The following is a 17,946-nucleotide window of genomic DNA, read 5'->3' on the forward strand; positions in this document are numbered from 1 at the left end:
TTATGTTTCTGCGAACCGCACTACTGCTTGCGCGCACTGCTATGGATTCACCATTTTCACTTCATGCGACCATGCTACACTCTGGCGACGATACTTCGCACTTTTGACGCGGGAATATAAATTCTTTGAGATGCTGTACAGCGTGGTGCGTTTTTCATTGTTGTATCTACTGCGGTTTTTCTCTCCTGGGCCCTTGAAATCAGGGAGGTTTGAGTGGGACACCCCATATGTCTAAGCACAGTCATGCATTTCCGTAAATTGCGGGATGGTTGTTTGTGGGAAAAGTGCTGGCTGCCGTTAGCGTTCTAAAAGGTATGGAAGCACAACACAACAAATTATGTGTTTAATATGGTGTTGGAAAACTGTTGGCATGTAAAGCAGCTTCCTTTTGTCTTGAAATGGGCAAATATAGGTCCTGTATGATGTTCAAGGGAATATTGTATCATTCTTCCTGCAAGTTTAGTTAACAGTGATGGTGGCTAGCGATCATGCTTTCTTTATCTGGAAAGTGGACCACGGTGGCTCAATAATATTGTGATCTAATGACTGTGGTTGCCAGCGAGATGGTATAATTCATCATCATGTTCACAAAATCAGTCCTGTGCGATGCTAGCTGTGTGAAAGAGTTGTTCATGGATCACAACATCACCATTGGGGAGCAAATACACTACCGTGGGAAGGACCAGGTCAGGCAAAATAGTCGCATAATCCTTAGCCGTAATGCTACTTTGCAGAGAAACTATGGGATCCGTGGAATACTACGACATGGCTGGTCGAATCATCTCCGAAACCCCTAGCCATGTTTCACTTTTGAGACGTAAACTAAGTGAGAAGTTGGAAACAGTTTGCAGCAGGATTCATCCGACCAAATGACTTTCTTCGATTACTCCACAGTCCAGGTTTATGGCTTCGGCAAGACCTTTTCCTGTCATGGGCATTTGCATCACGGAATTTCAGATCATACTATGAAGGCTTTCACGACCGGATGTTTCAGCTGCTGAGGATTTTTCCGGGTTATATGACCGTGGTCCATGGTCGGCAGGACTCAGCACAATCAGGAGCACCTCCGAAGATGTCCAACGTAGCCTTGGACGAAACGTCAGGGATTGAAGAGTTCCATGGACCACAGCTATACTATCTGGAAAAATTCTCAGCAGCTGAATTCCATATCGCCCTACAAAACCCACTTTACGGTGACCCCATCGTATTGTTTTGGTGCTGACAGGGTTCTCGAGTCGACATTCAGTTCTGCAGCGACTTACACAGCTGTCGTCCTCTTGTTTTCCGTCACAATGCTCTTCAATAGGCGTCCATCACGACCACTCAACATATACTTCCATGCGCGTTGTGACTTGTTGGCTGACATTCCTCCGCTTTTCCTGAAAGCGGTATGAACCTTCGATACGATATCTCTTCAAATACGTTATCTTCCTGGAAGATGACATCCTTGCCGGGGAAAACATCAAGCCTGAAGGGATGCAGGTGGTCTGCAGTAATGATTACGTGCTCCACAGCTGGTATGGTGCCTTCGACTACTACCACAGGTCCCGTGGAAGTGCAGGCCAATGTCTCCAATAGCATAATACTGCCCTCACCGGTCCGCACTCATGGCGTAACAAGAAACGGACAATGTACGAGGGGTATTCATTAAGCAATGCAAAATATTATTTTCCCTGACACAGCTAGAAGCAAGAGAAGATTTTGTTAAAGGGAGGTAGGACGTCAAAGGGGCCGACTTCGAGAAGAAGAGGCACCACAGGACATTTTAACCTGCACTGTCTATATTTACAAATAAATTCATAAAACTTTGTCAGCATGACCAGGAATGATTCAGGATTCACACTCATAGCAGTGGATGTTCAAAAACACGAAAAATTAATATTTTTTTAATTTGAAATTTCATGATTTTTTTTCACTTACTACTGGCTGCATTTGTTGCTATAGGTACACTTTTCTTCATAAGTAAGAGAGATTCTTCGATGAATTTTGCTCAGCTTACAAACCATACTTGCAGATGTATGAAACTCTAGAATTTAGTTAGTCTATGGAAAAATGAATGGGCTGTTACGTTTTAAACTTCGTGTTTAGAGAAAACTCGAATTTTATAGATAATTATCTCAATTTTTACCACAGTTTTTAACAGGTTTGGGAAATTCTAGAGTTTCATACACCTGTAAGTATGGTTTGTATACTGTGCAAAATTCATCGAAGGATCTCTCTTACTTATGAAGAAAAGTGTACCTACAGCAACAAATGCAGCCAATACCAAGTGAGAAAATGATGAAATTTCACATATAAAAAAAATTTGTTTTGTTATGTTTTTGAACATCCTCTGCTATGAGTGTGAATCCTGAATCCTTCTTGGTCATGCTAACAAAGTTTTACGGATTTATTTGTAAAAGTATGGACAGTGTAAATTAAAATGTCCTGTGGTGCCTCTCCTGCTCCAAATCGGCCCGTTTCACGTCTTACCGCCCTTAATTCATATCGCCTCGAGACAATGCATTCATACATTTTTCTCTCGGGCAGTATCGGTTGACTAATGCGGAATTTGTTGTGACACATTGTGGAATATTCCCGTTCAGTCCCCACAGTTTCACAATGTTCCGATAGGTGGCGGCGCTATACTACCCTTCAAAATGGCGTCTGTAAAGGACGTGCTTTCCAAGCAGAGGTCATTGAGCTTCTTTTCGCGGAAAACCAGAGCATCGCGGATATTCACAGGCGCTTGCACAACGTCTACGGCTACCTGGCACTGAACAAAACCATGGTGAGTCGTTGGGCGAGGAGTCTGTCATAATCGCAGTAAGTTCGTGCAAACCTGTACGATCTCGCGCGTGCCAGCCTGTCGGACACACCCTCAGGAAATTGAAGAAACGACTTCAGCGTGTTCGTCGCCACTAAAATGCAAACGAACTTCTCCTTCTTCGTGTCAAAGCAAAGCCACACCAAAGTGTGCACGCCCGAGACAAGGTCACAACATTTAACTGGAGTATTCTTCTTCATCCATCCTACGGCCGGGATCTCACACCTTCCGACTTCCATTTGTTACACCGAATGGAGGATGGATTCCATGGGAAGCAGTACGTGATTGACGGGGAGATTATTGATGGAACAAGACGTTGGCTCTGGCATCGACTAGTAGAGCTGTACCACGCGGGTTTACAGGCCCTCCCAGTAAGGTGGTGTAAGATCGCCTCATTTACTTCCTCCAGTATCTCGTCTTCTACCTTCCAAACTTCACAGAAGCTCTCCTGCGAACCTTGCAGAGCTAGCACTCCTGGAAGAAAGGATATTGCGGAGACATGACTTAGCCACAGCCTGGGGAATGTTTCCAGAATCAAATTTTCACTCTGTAGCGGAGTGTGCGCTGATATGAAACTTCTTGGCAGATTAAAACTGTGTGTCGGACCTAGATTCGAACCTTTACCTTTACCTTTCGCGGGCAGCTCAGTTGGTAGAGTACATGGCTGCAAAAGGGAAAGGTCCCGAGTTCGAGTCTCGGTCCGGCACACAATTTTAATCTGCTAGGAAGTTTCATATCAGCGCACACTTCGCTGCAGAGTGAAAATTTCATTCCAGTTTACGTCCTTTCTTTCAGTCTGCCTCGTTTCATTTGACTGCCCCTTATAGTTATTAAGTGTTGTGTATCTAAGAGTATTAAATGTATTTTTTACTGCTGTTCATTCAAAACATATTCAGTTTACATACTCATGATTACCCTTGTAATAATAATAATAATAATTATTATTATTATTACAATTATTATTAAATTCATTACTTCATTCTACCTGTTATTTTTTGCAGCAAATGTAGTCTATATTTTAGAATAAAATTCAGTCGTAAGTTGTACAGACGTTATTTAATTCACCTTACCAGTTTCAACAAATTAATTTGTCATCTTGAGAAGCCTACAAAATTAGGGATATTATAAATCATTAAATCTTGGCCATGCATTTATGCAACGTATAAGAAAAGTGTTACAGTAACTTGCTTAGTACTGGTTTTATAGTTGTCATTATTACCTTCATAGAAAAATATTGCTATGAAATATTCTGTCATCAATCTGTGTTTACAATAATCACGTACCAAATGCACGGTTTTGGACATTATAACGTTACGTGTATGTAGGCGAGTTAGTCAGCTGCCTAATACAGGTATGAGGACTATCCTTCTTCATCCATCCTACGGCCGGGATCTCACACCTTCCCACTTCCACTTGTTAAACTGAATGGAGGGTGCATTCCGTGGGAAGTGTACGTGATTGACGGGGAGATTATTGATGGAACAAGACGTTGGCTCTGGCATCGACTAGTAGAGCTGTACCACGCGGGTTTACAGGCCCTCCCAGTAAGGTGGTGTAAGACCGCTTCATTGAACGGAGATGATGTTGAGAAACAGGGTATTCTAGCCAAAAGTTTGGAAAATGATATGTTGTATTGAAATTATGAACAGAACGAAAATTATTTCAGAAAAAAAAGTATTGCCATAGTTACTGAAAGCCCCTCGAAGTAATGTCTTATTTGAGTGTGGCGCGTAAGAAGTTGTAAGCGTATTGTGTTATCGCTGACTTAGTTGTGGAGTATCTTTGCGTACAGCCTCGTCTGTAGAGAGTCGAGCGCGGGACACGGAACTGTTATGTTGTGTAGTGTGTAGCTCTGCAAGTGAGAGGCTTCTTTTAGTATTCAGGTTGTAGTGTAGCTACAAGTGCTGTTACAGTAAAGTGATGAAATATGGAAGTGATTCAGAGGAAAGTGCGTCCCAGAAGTAATGAAAAAGTGAGCAGTGCCGTCGATAACGTATTTATGTTTCCTCTCGTTGCGTGTCGCACAGCATCGATCATCCGCGCCGTGTTCGGTCTCCCAGAATGAACTGATGTGAATCAGTAGAAATTAGTTACCATAAAAGAGTGCAGTCAAGTGCCAGTGTCTTGTAGCGAGCGTGAGGACGTGCGTTCGATCATCGCGTTTCCGCGTTATCAACAATCAGCCGCGCGGCGACCGTTACGCTCACGCTCGTACAAGTGAGAACTGAGAAATGAAAAACTAACTTTACGAACAGTGTTATATCATTACTAGTGACAAGGAGGACTATTACCAAATATCTGTTTGTGTGACGAGCTTAAGAACTTTCGTTCGATAATTCGTCTTCTGCATCATCAACAATCACCCGCGTCGTGTCGGTTACTCGTACGCTCATCTAAATGATATTTTGTGGACTGTTAATCATCCATTAATTGGGATAACACTTCCGAATTAGAATGTAAACAGTGCAACCTGCGATTTTCCATTAATCGTCTCAGAATATAGTTCTTCATACCAGACGTCGAACAAGGTTGTGTTTTAACGTTGAGTGGCTCCCCTTACTCGCTTGCATATTTCGATAAATAATTTCAGGCAAGCCAACAGCGGTGTGAAGCAGAACAGTACGACCGCCGCGGGGTTATCAGGTACGTGGTGTGGACAGGGCGCACGGTCAAGAAAAGCAACGGTCACGAAACGACAAACAGTTTAAAGTACCCCCCCCCCCCCATTTGTACTTCCGGGGGTGTTACAAAGTGCATATCGCTAATTATTTTCATTAACACTCACCCACAATGAAATAAAGTAATTCTGAACAACGCTGTATTATCAAACTAATAATGTTCAATCCCAGAAGTTGAAACGCGTCGTGAAAACATGCCACAGCGGCTACGGAGTCCAGTTTTGAGTAATTATTTAACTGGCCGACTTTTTTTGCGTTGCTCAAATCCGATTGACGAATCTGCGATAGTGTGCTTTTCCATGTTTGCAGTTACGAGTATTTCCTGCCGGAGTGTATACAACAACAAAACGAAAATACTGACGGTCTAACATGCAAAAATTTAATTTCTGCGATAATTATTTCTCTTTGTGTCCATGTCGTGCAATTACAGACTCGGCAACCGTGCAAATGAGGGACGCGATGACTGCGCTTTCCTTTGCCCGAATATACTGTTTCAAACAGCATGGCATGCGAAAATGGCAATTAATTACCTGTTTCGGAAGTAATTGCAGTGCATGAAATTAAATTTGGCCATTTATTAAAGCTAACTCAGTCGACTGGATCGGACAAAGAAGGGTAAAGGCAAAATGAATTTTTTTTCCAGTCGCAAATAACACGACGAGGCTATAAGGCATATGTCAGCAACCTTCTCTGTTGCTACAAATGCAGGTCGGATTCTGTACTGTGGTCGGACGAGGCAGGCGCCTAAGCTTTGTAGAAATAAGTATATATTCTCACTGATTTGCAAAATGCAAGCGCAAAATTTGACAATATTACTCTTGTAGCCATAGTAGTACCAGCAACTTACGGCCCAAGTCAATACAAGGATGTTTGACATAGAAGGCTCAAAACTGTTAAACTATTGTATGTAAGGGGCAGTCAAATGAAAAGGAAACAAATGCGACCAAAAGTAAGTAAACTGTTCTTTGTTTCATAATATTCGCCGTAACTGTTAATACATTTATCCCATGTGAGACAAGATGGTCACTGCATTCATGGAAAAATATTTCTAGTTGCCTAAGAAACTATAATGGTGCCCAGGTATGGATCTTTTTACCCGAAGCAAATCGGCAGCCACGAATGGCTTTCTTAGCACTCCGTCTTCAGGCCACAAGTGGCCCATCGGGACCATCTGACCGCCGTGTCATCCTCATTGAGGATGCGGAGAGGAGGGGCGTGTGGTCAGCACATCGCTCTCCCGGTCGGTATGATGGTTTTCTTTGACCGGAGCCGCTACTATTCGGTCGAGTAGCTCCTCAATTGGCATCACGAGGCTGAGTGCACCCCGAAAAATGGCAACAGCACATGGCGGCCGGATGGTCACCCATCCAAGTGCCGCCCACGTCCGACAGCGCTTAACTTCGGTGATCTCACGGGAACTGGTGTATCCACTGCGGCAAGGCCGTTGCCTAATCCCTTTCTTAAGGCCTTCAAAAATGTGGAAATTGCACAGGGAGATATCAAAACAGTATGGAGGATGTGTAAGGACTTCCCAGCGGGCCAACATTTAGACAAGGTTGTTTCGACTACGCTGAAGAAGGTTTGCTTGAAAACTATTATACATCCTCCATACAGTCCCGATCTCTCCCGATGAGATTTCACGTTTTTGAAGCCCTCAATAAACATATTCGTGGACGTCGATTAGGTTCGGATGAAGAGGTGCACATTTGGGTACAATCATGGTCCCATAGGCAACCACAAACATTTTTCCGGGGGCCTTGCCCGTCTGGTCTCACAGTGGTATAGATGTAGTAACAGTTATGGCGATTACTTTTGAAATAATGAACAGTTTACGTCCTCTCTTTCCAGCTGCTTCGTTTCCATTTGACTGCCCCATATACAGGGTGTTACAAAAAGGTACGGCCAAACTTACAGGAAACATTCCTCACACACAAAGAAAGAAAATAAGTTATGTGGACATGTGTCCGGAAACGCTTACTTTCCATGTTAGAGCTCATTTTATTACTACTCTTCAAATCACTTTAATAATGGAATGGAAACACACAGCAACAGAACGTACCAGCGTGACTTCAAACACTTTGTTACAGGAAATGTTCAAAATGTCCTCCGTTAGTGAGGATACATGCATCCTCCCTCCGTCGCATGGAATCCCTGATGCGCTGATGCAGCCCTGGAGAATGGCGTATCGTATCACAGCCGTCCACAATACGAGCACGAAGAGTCTCCACATTTGGTACCGGGGTTGCGTAGACAAGAGTTTTCGAATGCCCCCATAAATGAAAGTCAAGAGGGTTGAGGTCAGGAGAGCGTGGAGGCTATGGAATTGGTCCGCCTCTACCAATCCATCGGACACCGAATCTGTTGTTGAGAAGCGTACGAACACTTCGACTGAAATGTGCAGGAGCTCCACCGTGCATGAAACACATGTTGTGTCGTACTTGTAAAGGCACATGTTGTAGCAGCACAGGTAGAGTATCCCGTATGAAATCATGGCGGTGAATCGAGGAAGTAGAGTACATACTGACGAAACTAAAATGAGCTCTAACATGGAAAAGTAAGCGTTTCCGGACACATGTCCACATAACATCTTTTCTTTATTTGTGTGTGAGGAATGTTTCCTGAAAGCTTGGCCGTACCTTTTTGTAACACGCTGTAGATATTATGTGTTCTGTATCTAACAGTACTGGTGTTCATTCAAAAGATATTCAGTTTGTATACTCATGATAACTCCTTGTAATTATTATTGTTGTTATTACAATTATTATTAAATCCATTGCTTCATGCTACCTGTTATTTTTTTCAGCAAATGTAGACTATATTTTAGAATAAAATTCACTCATAAGTTGTACATATATTATTAAATTCACCTTACCAGTTTCAACAAATTAATTTGTCAACTTGAGAAGCCTAGAAAATTAGGGATATTATAAATCATTATATCTTGGCCATACATCGATGCAATGTATAAGAAAAGTTACAGAATCTTGATTAGTACAGGTTTTATACTTGTCATTATTACCTTCATATGCCGGCCGAAGTGGCCGTGCGGTTAAAGGCGCTGCAGTCTGGAACCGCAAGACCGCTGCGGTCGCAGGTTCGAATCCTGCCTCGGGCATGGATGTTTGTGATGTCCTTAGGTTAGTTAGGTTTAACTAGTTCTAAGTTCTAGGGGACTAATAACCTCAGAAGTTGAGTCCCATAGTGCTCAGAGCCATTTGAACCATTTTATTACCTTCATAGAAACATAATGCTTTGAAATATTCTGTCAACAGTCTGTGTTTACAATAATCACATGCCATATGCACAATTTTGGACTTTATAACGCTATGTGCATGTAGACGAGTTAGTCGGCTGCCTAGTATAGGTATGAGGAGAATTAGTTTGGGAGGCTGAGTGCAGCGCGGACACTGGCAAGGCCGCCAAAGCGCCGTGACCAGTCCACAGGCAGCCACGGTTGCTGACGAGCCCAGGTGAGGGGACAAAGCATCGGTCGGAAGTGGATAAACCCCAAAGCTGCGAATTGGGACAGCGGGCAGTCGCTCAGAAGAATGCGAAGTTCATCAGCACTGGCGGACTTCGAGAAAATCTGAAAGATGGCTAAGTTACAGCTTTTAGAAATTCGACAAATAATAAAGTACATCTGAAGACATTTGCAGTCTCAGAAAAATGAGGCGCATCCAGTGACACAACAATATTTTTAGTATCTTCAAAACTACAAAAGTTAATATTTTATGATGTTAAATATTTTCACTGTGAACCTCTGAAATAAAAAGTTTTAAATACTTCATGCAGTTTCAACTAACGATATCGCAGATTATAGCATTGCCCTATAGCCATCATACCTGTATGTTACGTATCTGTATCTGTTTTATTTCTTGATTTATTACATTTTTATATCATTTCATTATGCAAATATCTGTCAAAACATGATATTCTTCACAGTAACAAAGCAAATGAATTCAGCGTGTACACTGCACATCTTATCATACTTGTGTAGTTATTTAAAGAATATTTTACTATTTTGAAAGTATTTTTACTTAAATGTTTGTTACAACTGCTATTAAAAACCGTGGCAAATTAAAAGTGATCAATCGCATGTGTTGGCTGACACAACCATTAAAAAGAGTGCCAAAATACGAACTCTTACGGGACTTAGTAAGAATGTCTTCCACGAGTAATGAGTGTGTTTGTGTAGGACAATACGAATGTAGTGTGTGGACATACAAGGTGAGAATGACTGTCTCGCGGGAGGCGTGCGCAAGATAGTCCCTGCAGTCGCACTATCCTCTGTGCCGTCGGTGGCTCAGAGCCGGCATGGTAGCTCAATGTGTTCGGTCAGAGAGCCGGTTGGCCTCTGTAATAAAAAAACTGAGTGGAAGGATCAACAAACGATCTTGAACGGATGTCATGTGACGTCCGCAACGTCCAAACACAACGATCTACAACGAAAAAAAAAAGAATAGAGGGATAGAGCGTCTGCCATGTAATCAGGAGATCCTGGGTTCGAGTCCCGGTCGGGGCACACATTTTCACCTGTCCCCGTTGATATATATCAACGCCCGTGAGCGGCTGACGGCATTAATATAATTCTGATCACATTATTAGTGACAATTTTATAACCAATTCCATTTTTATAAAATATTCCTAAGTGCTCACTCCCTACAAAATAATTTTTTCTTCTTTTAGAAGCTGGCAAATCACAAACTAAAGGCTTTTAACTACAGGATCCAACCACCAGAAATTGTCTATGTCACCCTTCGTTCGCCAATGTTATTTTGACAACGAGCGCTGAATAATACACTTTGACTAGGAGTGATTGTACTCCTATGAGCTTTTAACATTGTGAATATATTTTAGATATGCCCTTTTTTAATTTTAGTAACCCATGAAGTTGAGACTTTACTCTTTACTAGATAGTTTGCATCTGATGTCGCAACTTTAACCCGTGGAACCGTTTATGTACCAATAAAACAACAATTTTACCAACTGTCAGCGAAAGTCCTGTTACCATCATGCCATTCAACTGATGCGGATGCCCAGAATATAAAACACCTTGTATTTTACGCATATCTGAGATGCTCATCTAAAGTTAGACACAAGTTCTTCACTTCCCCAGAATATGACGATAGTTACACTCATGGAAATCGCGCAGATTTCCAATGCAGCCACCAAGGTGGATACTAGAGAAGATCTTTCTACGCAACGTCTTCACTGTATTCTGATAAGTTATTGGAACGCTGTTGAGAACTATAGGAAGCAATTGTTAAAGCAATTCAGGCATTACTAATTTGTGATGGGATACTAGCATTACTTGGGAATTTTTCTGATATAGCTTTGCACCTGTAATAATCAGTCATGCGCGCACCTGTGGTTGTAGCAGGGATCGATAACGCACGCTTGTGCGATAGAGTTATTCTCCGTAGCAGTTCGAATCCCGGTTGGGGATGAAACTTTAACTGCCGGTATCTGGCCGGAAAAGGGAGGAGAAATGGTGGCGTAAAGGTGCTGATCACCGATCTCTGCACAAATGTCATCGATTAAATACCGGACCTCTTCTCAATTTCCCATGAAGTGAGGGCGAGGAAGACTGCTGAAGGTGATCCGTCCGTCGGAAGGGGTCGTTTAGCCCCATTGGTGCTCCTCGAGAGATGTGGGCCATGTGCCGGTATCGTGTTTCACCATCTACTTTCTATCTTCGTCATACAACACTAACATAACACTTCACTAGAGCAGCATCCAATACACTCACCAATAATCTACATATACACGTACGACGGAACTCTCATACATCCACAGGGATTAGATGCCACTGTGTGCCGGGGGAGAACACCCTTTCCGATCGGAAGCTGAACCCAACCCGTGGAATATCATCCGAGCCAACAATTCCACATAACATTTCACCATTCACGTATACGATAGCAGTACTTACGTCTGCAGGTAACGCTGGAAATGGTCAGTAGAGAAATTATGCTTGCAGGGTGGCAGAACCAACGAGATGTCGTTTATGCGTAAGGAAAACAATTGTGAGCATAGTACAGACCCGTACGGCACTCTTGACGAGGCAAGTCTCTCGGCTCGAACAGGGATTCGATGTTCTGATTGTATTTAGACGACGAGGACGAGATTACTGTTTAACGTCCCGTCGACAACGAGGTCATTAGAGACGGAGCACAAGCTCGGATTAGAGAAGGATGGGGAAGGAAATCGGCCGTGCCCTTTCTAAGGAACCATCCCGGCATTTGCCTGAAGCAATGTAGGGAAATCACGGAAAACCTAAATCAGGATGGCCGGACGCGGGATTGAACCGTCGTCCTCCCGAATGCGAGTCCAGTGTGATTGTATTTAGAAGCCACTCCGATTAGGATAGTGAAAGCATTCGATTGTGTTACTCTCTTTCCGCCCACTGTCGAACTTAAAAAATATGCGTGAGGTCCTTCAAGAAAATGCATGAAACAATGTGCAGAACCCAAATAGGCACTTTTGACGAAAGGAGTATGTGGATAATCGTGGGGATAATCTTCATAGGACATTACTGAGCTGCAAAATCACATGTCACTTGAATCACATTCTTAAATTCCGAAACACGTGCGGAAGTATTGCACCTAGCCGTTTGTCAGCAATACTGAAGTATAGGCTGATACGCTGAAACAGAGGGGTGGTTACGAATAATAGAATGAATTTTCATTACGAAAATTTCTGTTCATGTCACTGCAGAGTGTCCTTATAGAGTCAGCTATCCTTCTTGTATATATTTTGTGCTGCCGCAAGAAATATGCATCCAAAGGTTCTACATAGTTCGCGGAATGATCACGCACTCATTGTCTTTACCCCCAAATGAATCATTTACTATTGTTGTGTCCTTGTGCGCACTCAGAGAATAACAAAGTAAGATACGCTTATGGTTATTCGTGTCACTGTCGTTAATAACAAAAAGGATTTTAAATGATCTTTTTTGCACTTTACCACTTGCGCTAGCCTCCAAATGTATGTCCTGTGGAAGGTTGTCGTGAATAGCCTTTTTAATTTTCGGGCAAAAGTTTTTTCCTGAAGACAAAAGTACGCTTGTCAGGTATCCACTCATAGTCCACCTACGAATTGTATTGTGTGCAGACTGGACGATGGCAACTGTGATTTTTTCCCCTTTTTTAGATAGTGTCTCATCAGAAGTTAGTTCACAATTAAATCCACTTTAGTCAGTGTTCCAAATGCAGTGTGGCTGTATCTGGAAACTTTACTTCTTCAACAAAACGGGCCACAGACTGGCGAATATCTTGATTTTCCTGTACATCTCTGGCTGTTATGGAAGCAGTGATGTGTCTATGACACGTTCTACATTCTTTCTAGAGATGTTCTGTGAAAGCTGAAGAATATTTGCCCAATTTCTGTTGCTTTTGCTTTGCCTAAAATTTCAGGTGCCATTAATGGACACAATTTCCTTCATTCCTTGGTGTGCAAAATTGAGATAGAATGTGCTGTGTTAGCTCCAGTTCTTTGATCGCCTTGTTTCCTCAAAATACTCATTACGTCTTTTTTCACCACATAACCAAATATTACTTTGATATTCGACGTGCTTTTTTATAAATGGATGTCTCTGCAATAAAGAGCCTCAGGTCGTAAATTGACGTGAATTCTATCATATCATAAATATGTTCAAGACATTCTTTTGAAAATTTTGTTAAAATGCTAAGAGTATTGGGTTTCGTTTCAGGTGAAGGTTCATCGTCACCAGAACTCTTAATTTCTCTTTGATGGTTACTATCCTCCCACTGCCACTAGCACTACAATCTTGAACACTGTTAATCGCGTTATAGTGTATAAAGTCGTTCTCTTCATCCACTATTCTCTACAATGTAATATTAATTGAGCAGTCAAATGAATATTCCTGTTTCTGAATAATCAGATCCAACACAAACATTGCGAAAGTGCCATCATTCTGTCCTACACAGTCTTCCCTTGGCTAACGCCTTCTTCACGTGTATACCGCAAAATTAAAACGTTCCAGACATTAATGGTTTCGTAAATTTTTGCTGTATGTTTGACAATACTGACACACACGTAAACACGTCAACTACTTGGTGAGATAACCGACTGGGTGGCGTATTAACCTCACTCCTCCTCTAAGACTGCAAATACTGTTGTATACAAACCAAGACCAACACAATCTCACGCCGTCGCAAGTCTGGTTAGAAACGTGAGACGGAGACGTGTAGATACGTTTCAATACGAACTCCTGTACGAACCGAGAGATGTCTCTTGTGAGAGAGAATGCCCACAGGACGACTTTTCCTTCTCACAGACAATATGTTACTTTCTTTTTCTGAAGTATCTTTCAAACCACCGCTACGTACTGTCTGCAAATTTCAGCTATCGCATTTTACTGGGAAGTATTACTGCCATTTCAAATAAACCACAGCTGGACCTCAAGCTCAGGCTATCCGACAAATCGTTTAAGTACGTAGAGAACAACAGCAGTTGTATCCCGCTTCCCTGGGACACTCATAACGAAACCTTTATCTCTGAAATGGAATGGGGTGCAAAACGTAAAGACGAAAGTAAATTTCACATGACGTCTCACTGCCAAGTAACATAGCTTGATGAAGTTTGGACTATACGCAGAAAGAACATTTACATATAGTACAAAGGTAACTGAAGGAAATACGCAGTGAGACGAACAGAAATGACACTTTTATTCAAAGACAATAATTATAATGAATTCACTTCGATTTATTATGGTCTCCTGGACATTATGAAAGGTGGGACAACATTCTTAACTGGGTGTTTGATCACAAAGGTCAACAATGCATGCTCTGCAATGAGCTCCCACTTTGAAATACACCGGCGGATAAAAAACCAACCACAAAATATAATTAATGTAGAGTAATTCTGTTTCGGAAGTACGTTTGTAATATATTTAAGTGATTAACACTGCAAGATCACAGGTTGACATTAGCGCGAGATAAGCCATTGCAAATGTGAAGTGCCGGTACATTAATAACCGGTGTAGCCGCTAGAAAGTTGAATGCAAACATCAACCGTGCATGCGTTGTGTTGTACAGGTGGTGGACGTCAGTTTGTGGAATGGAGTTCCATGCCTGTTGCACTCAATGGATCAGTGCAGGGCGGTTAATGCTGTTTGTGGATGACGCTGGAGTTGCCATCGCTGGAGTCCCATATGTGCTCTACTGGAGACAGATATGGTGATGGAACAGGACAAGGCAACATGTACACGCTCTGTAGAGCATGTTGGGTTACAACAGCGCTGTATGGGCGAGTGTTAGCCTGTTGGAAAACATCCCTGGGATGCTGTTCATGAATGACAGTACAAGAGATCGAATCACCAGACTAATGTATAATTTTACAGCCACAGTGTGTCGGATAGCCATGAGGGTACTCCTGCTGTCCTACGGAATCGGACTCACGACCTTATCTTCAGAAGGTCCAGTGTGTGTGTGTAGCACTTAGACAGGTTGGTTGTAGTTCCTCAGCGGCTTTCTTTGAATCAAAAAACGACCATCGCTGGACCAAGGAAGAACCAGCATCCATCAGAAGACATGTGCAGCCTGCACTCCTATGAGATCTCGCTTGAAATCACTGAAGTCGCAAACTGCGGTGGTTTGGAGACAGTAGAATCCACGATACAGGGTGTATCACTCGGAGGTGTCCTTGAAGTAACCGATATGTAACAGTTCGTTGTATCACTATGGTGCCAACTGCTGATGAAATTGCTAGTGCAGATGCAGTAAGCTGTGCCAGAGCGATTCGCCGAAAACGATGGCCTGCCATCTCGGTAGTGCCACGTGGCAGTCCCGAGTCGGCTGTTCTTGTGACCGTACATTATCGTGACTACCGCTCCCAGCTATCATGTACACCGGGCACATTCCTTCAAGTCTTTCTTCAATATTGCAGAAGGAACATCCAGCTTCTCATAGCTTTATTACGCTACGTCGTTCAAACTCAGTGAGGTGTTTGTCACCTCCAAGGCATTTTTGACTAACATCAGCTCACCATGACCAAGCTCAAAGGTTACAGGTTTTTTTTTAAAGCAAACCTGATTTTGCATACTCGTAATGCCTCTATTAACGCCACTCTTATGCGACTGGCACGATATTGGATTCAGATGTAGAAACAGGCCTACCAACATTCGTTTACGTCGCATAACTCCTTCTTGGTGTTGCGATTTATTTTGCGTCAGTGTATTTCAACACGGGACATTAACAGTTCTGCCTTATTGCGACACTGTAGTTCTTCACTAGGTGCGTCTTTTCAGGGGTGCATTCGACCCTGACTTCATTTTTATGGATGAAAATGCGTGATTGCAGCGAACTTCGTAGATGGCGGAGCTGTTGGAACGAGAGGATACTTGGCAACTGGTCTACCAGTTCGCCCAAGTTAAATCACATCAAGCACGAATTGGATGCGGTGGAGAGAAGTGTTGCAACACATCCGCATGCGGCAACGACCATCCAGCGGTTGAAAGCCGCGCTGGTGGAGGAACTGAACGCTGTACCACCAAACACTCCAGCATAGACCACTTTGCAGAGCATGTGTTACCTTACATGGTGATCATATACAGTATTAAAAACCACGTCTGGCCTTTTATAATACTCAGAGGAGCATTATAAATCGCAGTGAATTCAGTATAATTATGTCTTTCAATAAAAGGGCGTATTTCTTTCAGTTATCCCCTGTACAATAGTGTAGATTGCTTTCTATGCATGGTCGAGCTGCGTTAGTTGGCAGTGACACATAATGCGTAAATTACTTTCTTCCTTACGTTTAGCACACCACAGTGCTCGCCTTATGCCAAGAGAAGAAAATGGTACCTCGCACATTGCTCTGTCTATGACGACGTAGTTATCCACGAGCGTTCCTTTCAGGTCCTCCTTTGATTTTCTCTTTTCCCATTTTCTCTCCTTCGCGTTCTGCTACCGTCGTTTGCACAGCAGATCGAAGCAAAGCAGCCGCTTTCGCCAGATCCACAGACCGCCCTAATCGCCGCTGGAACTTTCCGCACAGTAGCCGCAGCCGACGCTAGGGACGTCCGCAGTGTGGCCCTAGCCCTAAGTCTCGGCGTGCGTGGGCTGGCTCTTAGAGCCCAGCCGGGTCAGGGCCGCTCGCCACAGAGCGGGGATTAGGGTCGCGGATGCTGCTGGGCCACGCGGGGATTTGGCCGCCTGCCCAGAGGCGGAGAAGCGAAGGGAAGGGAAACCAAGGAGTGCGGCCGTCTTATCTCGAACGGCGGACCACAGCGCTGCAGACCAGTCGATGGCACTGCAGCGGGCTTAGCGGCAGGGCGCTATGGTTTATTAAGGAGAGTAAAGCGGAAGGCTAAATGTTTAATGAGGTTGCCTACAGTATTCCTAAGATACTTAATTTTTTGGTTAATGAAAAGGCGACTCCCTTCTTTGTGATCTTTCCAAGGTGATTGATTTTGTAGACTATATTACTTTCTTAGAAAAACCTCAAGTTTTAGGGAAACGATGTCTTTATGCACAACTGGTTTGAATTATACTTAAGAAGCACAATGCAAACATAGTACTGAATAATTCTGTCTATATCGTAAAGATGGAAATTTTACTGGTTTGGGGAAGAAAAACAAATCCTAAAGAGAGTACCACAGGGTTCAATTTTCGGACCACACCTATTTCTTTTATATGTGAATGTCCATCCACTTAACATTCAATTATAAGAACTGGTGCTTTTTGCAGATGCATTAGTGTTAGGATTAACCCTGTTAGAGAGAAAGTAGTAGAAGAGTTGGTACATGATATTTACCTAAGATGTATGAAGTGATTCTCTAAAAATTGACTCTGACTACATGTACAAAAACCATTACATTCAGTTCTGTAAAACAAGTAGTCATACCAACTGATAGGTGTCATTTGAGTACTAAATCGATTGTACAGTAATGTCATACCTTTGCTCTCTAGCTGTCACACGTGAGCGAGTAGCGATGTTGTAAGCTGTATCGCAGGGTTAGGTTATCATCTTTGGTGTGCACGTAGGCACAGTAGCAGATAGTGTAATGGAATGTTTTATTTACGTGAAGAGGATTTATAAGTAAATTTTTTTGAAGTCACTCTTTTATTATTACAGCGTCATATTTCACCTACCTTTCTCTTACAGTTTTTAATTGATAAAGGTTTTTTTCAAAAGTAGAAATGGAACCAAGTGTGTTCCGAAAATACTTCGATTTGCAACTAACAGAGAACTCGTATCATATCACGAGTGTCTCTGTGTAGATATAGTAATTTGCAGTTTTAGCATGGCAGAGCGTGAGACAGAGCAGTACTACAGCACGTTATTCAGATTTGCGCAGAGTAGAGGTTAGGACTAAATATTTTGATCTTTTTTTATTCAATCAGGGCCAACTTATGTGTTGTGTATCAATTTTAGTTCTGGGATCTGGGATCAGTTTAGCAAAACTAATTATCGTTGGTTTTATGTCAAAGTTCATTATTC

General features: G+C 42.6%; 1 protein-coding gene and 1 pseudogene across 1 annotated transcript in view; one reads left to right on the top strand and one right to left on the bottom strand.

Moving 5' to 3' along the window:
• The window catches only part of LOC126456182 (delta and Notch-like epidermal growth factor-related receptor), a 554,374-nt gene that overhangs the window by 97,802 nt on the left and 438,626 nt on the right, over positions 1-17,946 (top strand). The gene's annotated exons all lie outside the window — the stretch shown is intronic.
• On the bottom strand, positions 6,817-6,933 carry LOC126429870 (5S ribosomal RNA; annotated as a pseudogene).

This window comes from Schistocerca serialis, chromosome 1 (assembly GCF_023864345.2).
Source record: "Schistocerca serialis cubense isolate TAMUIC-IGC-003099 chromosome 1, iqSchSeri2.2, whole genome shotgun sequence".
NCBI lineage: Eukaryota > Metazoa > Arthropoda > Insecta > Orthoptera > Acrididae > Schistocerca > Schistocerca serialis.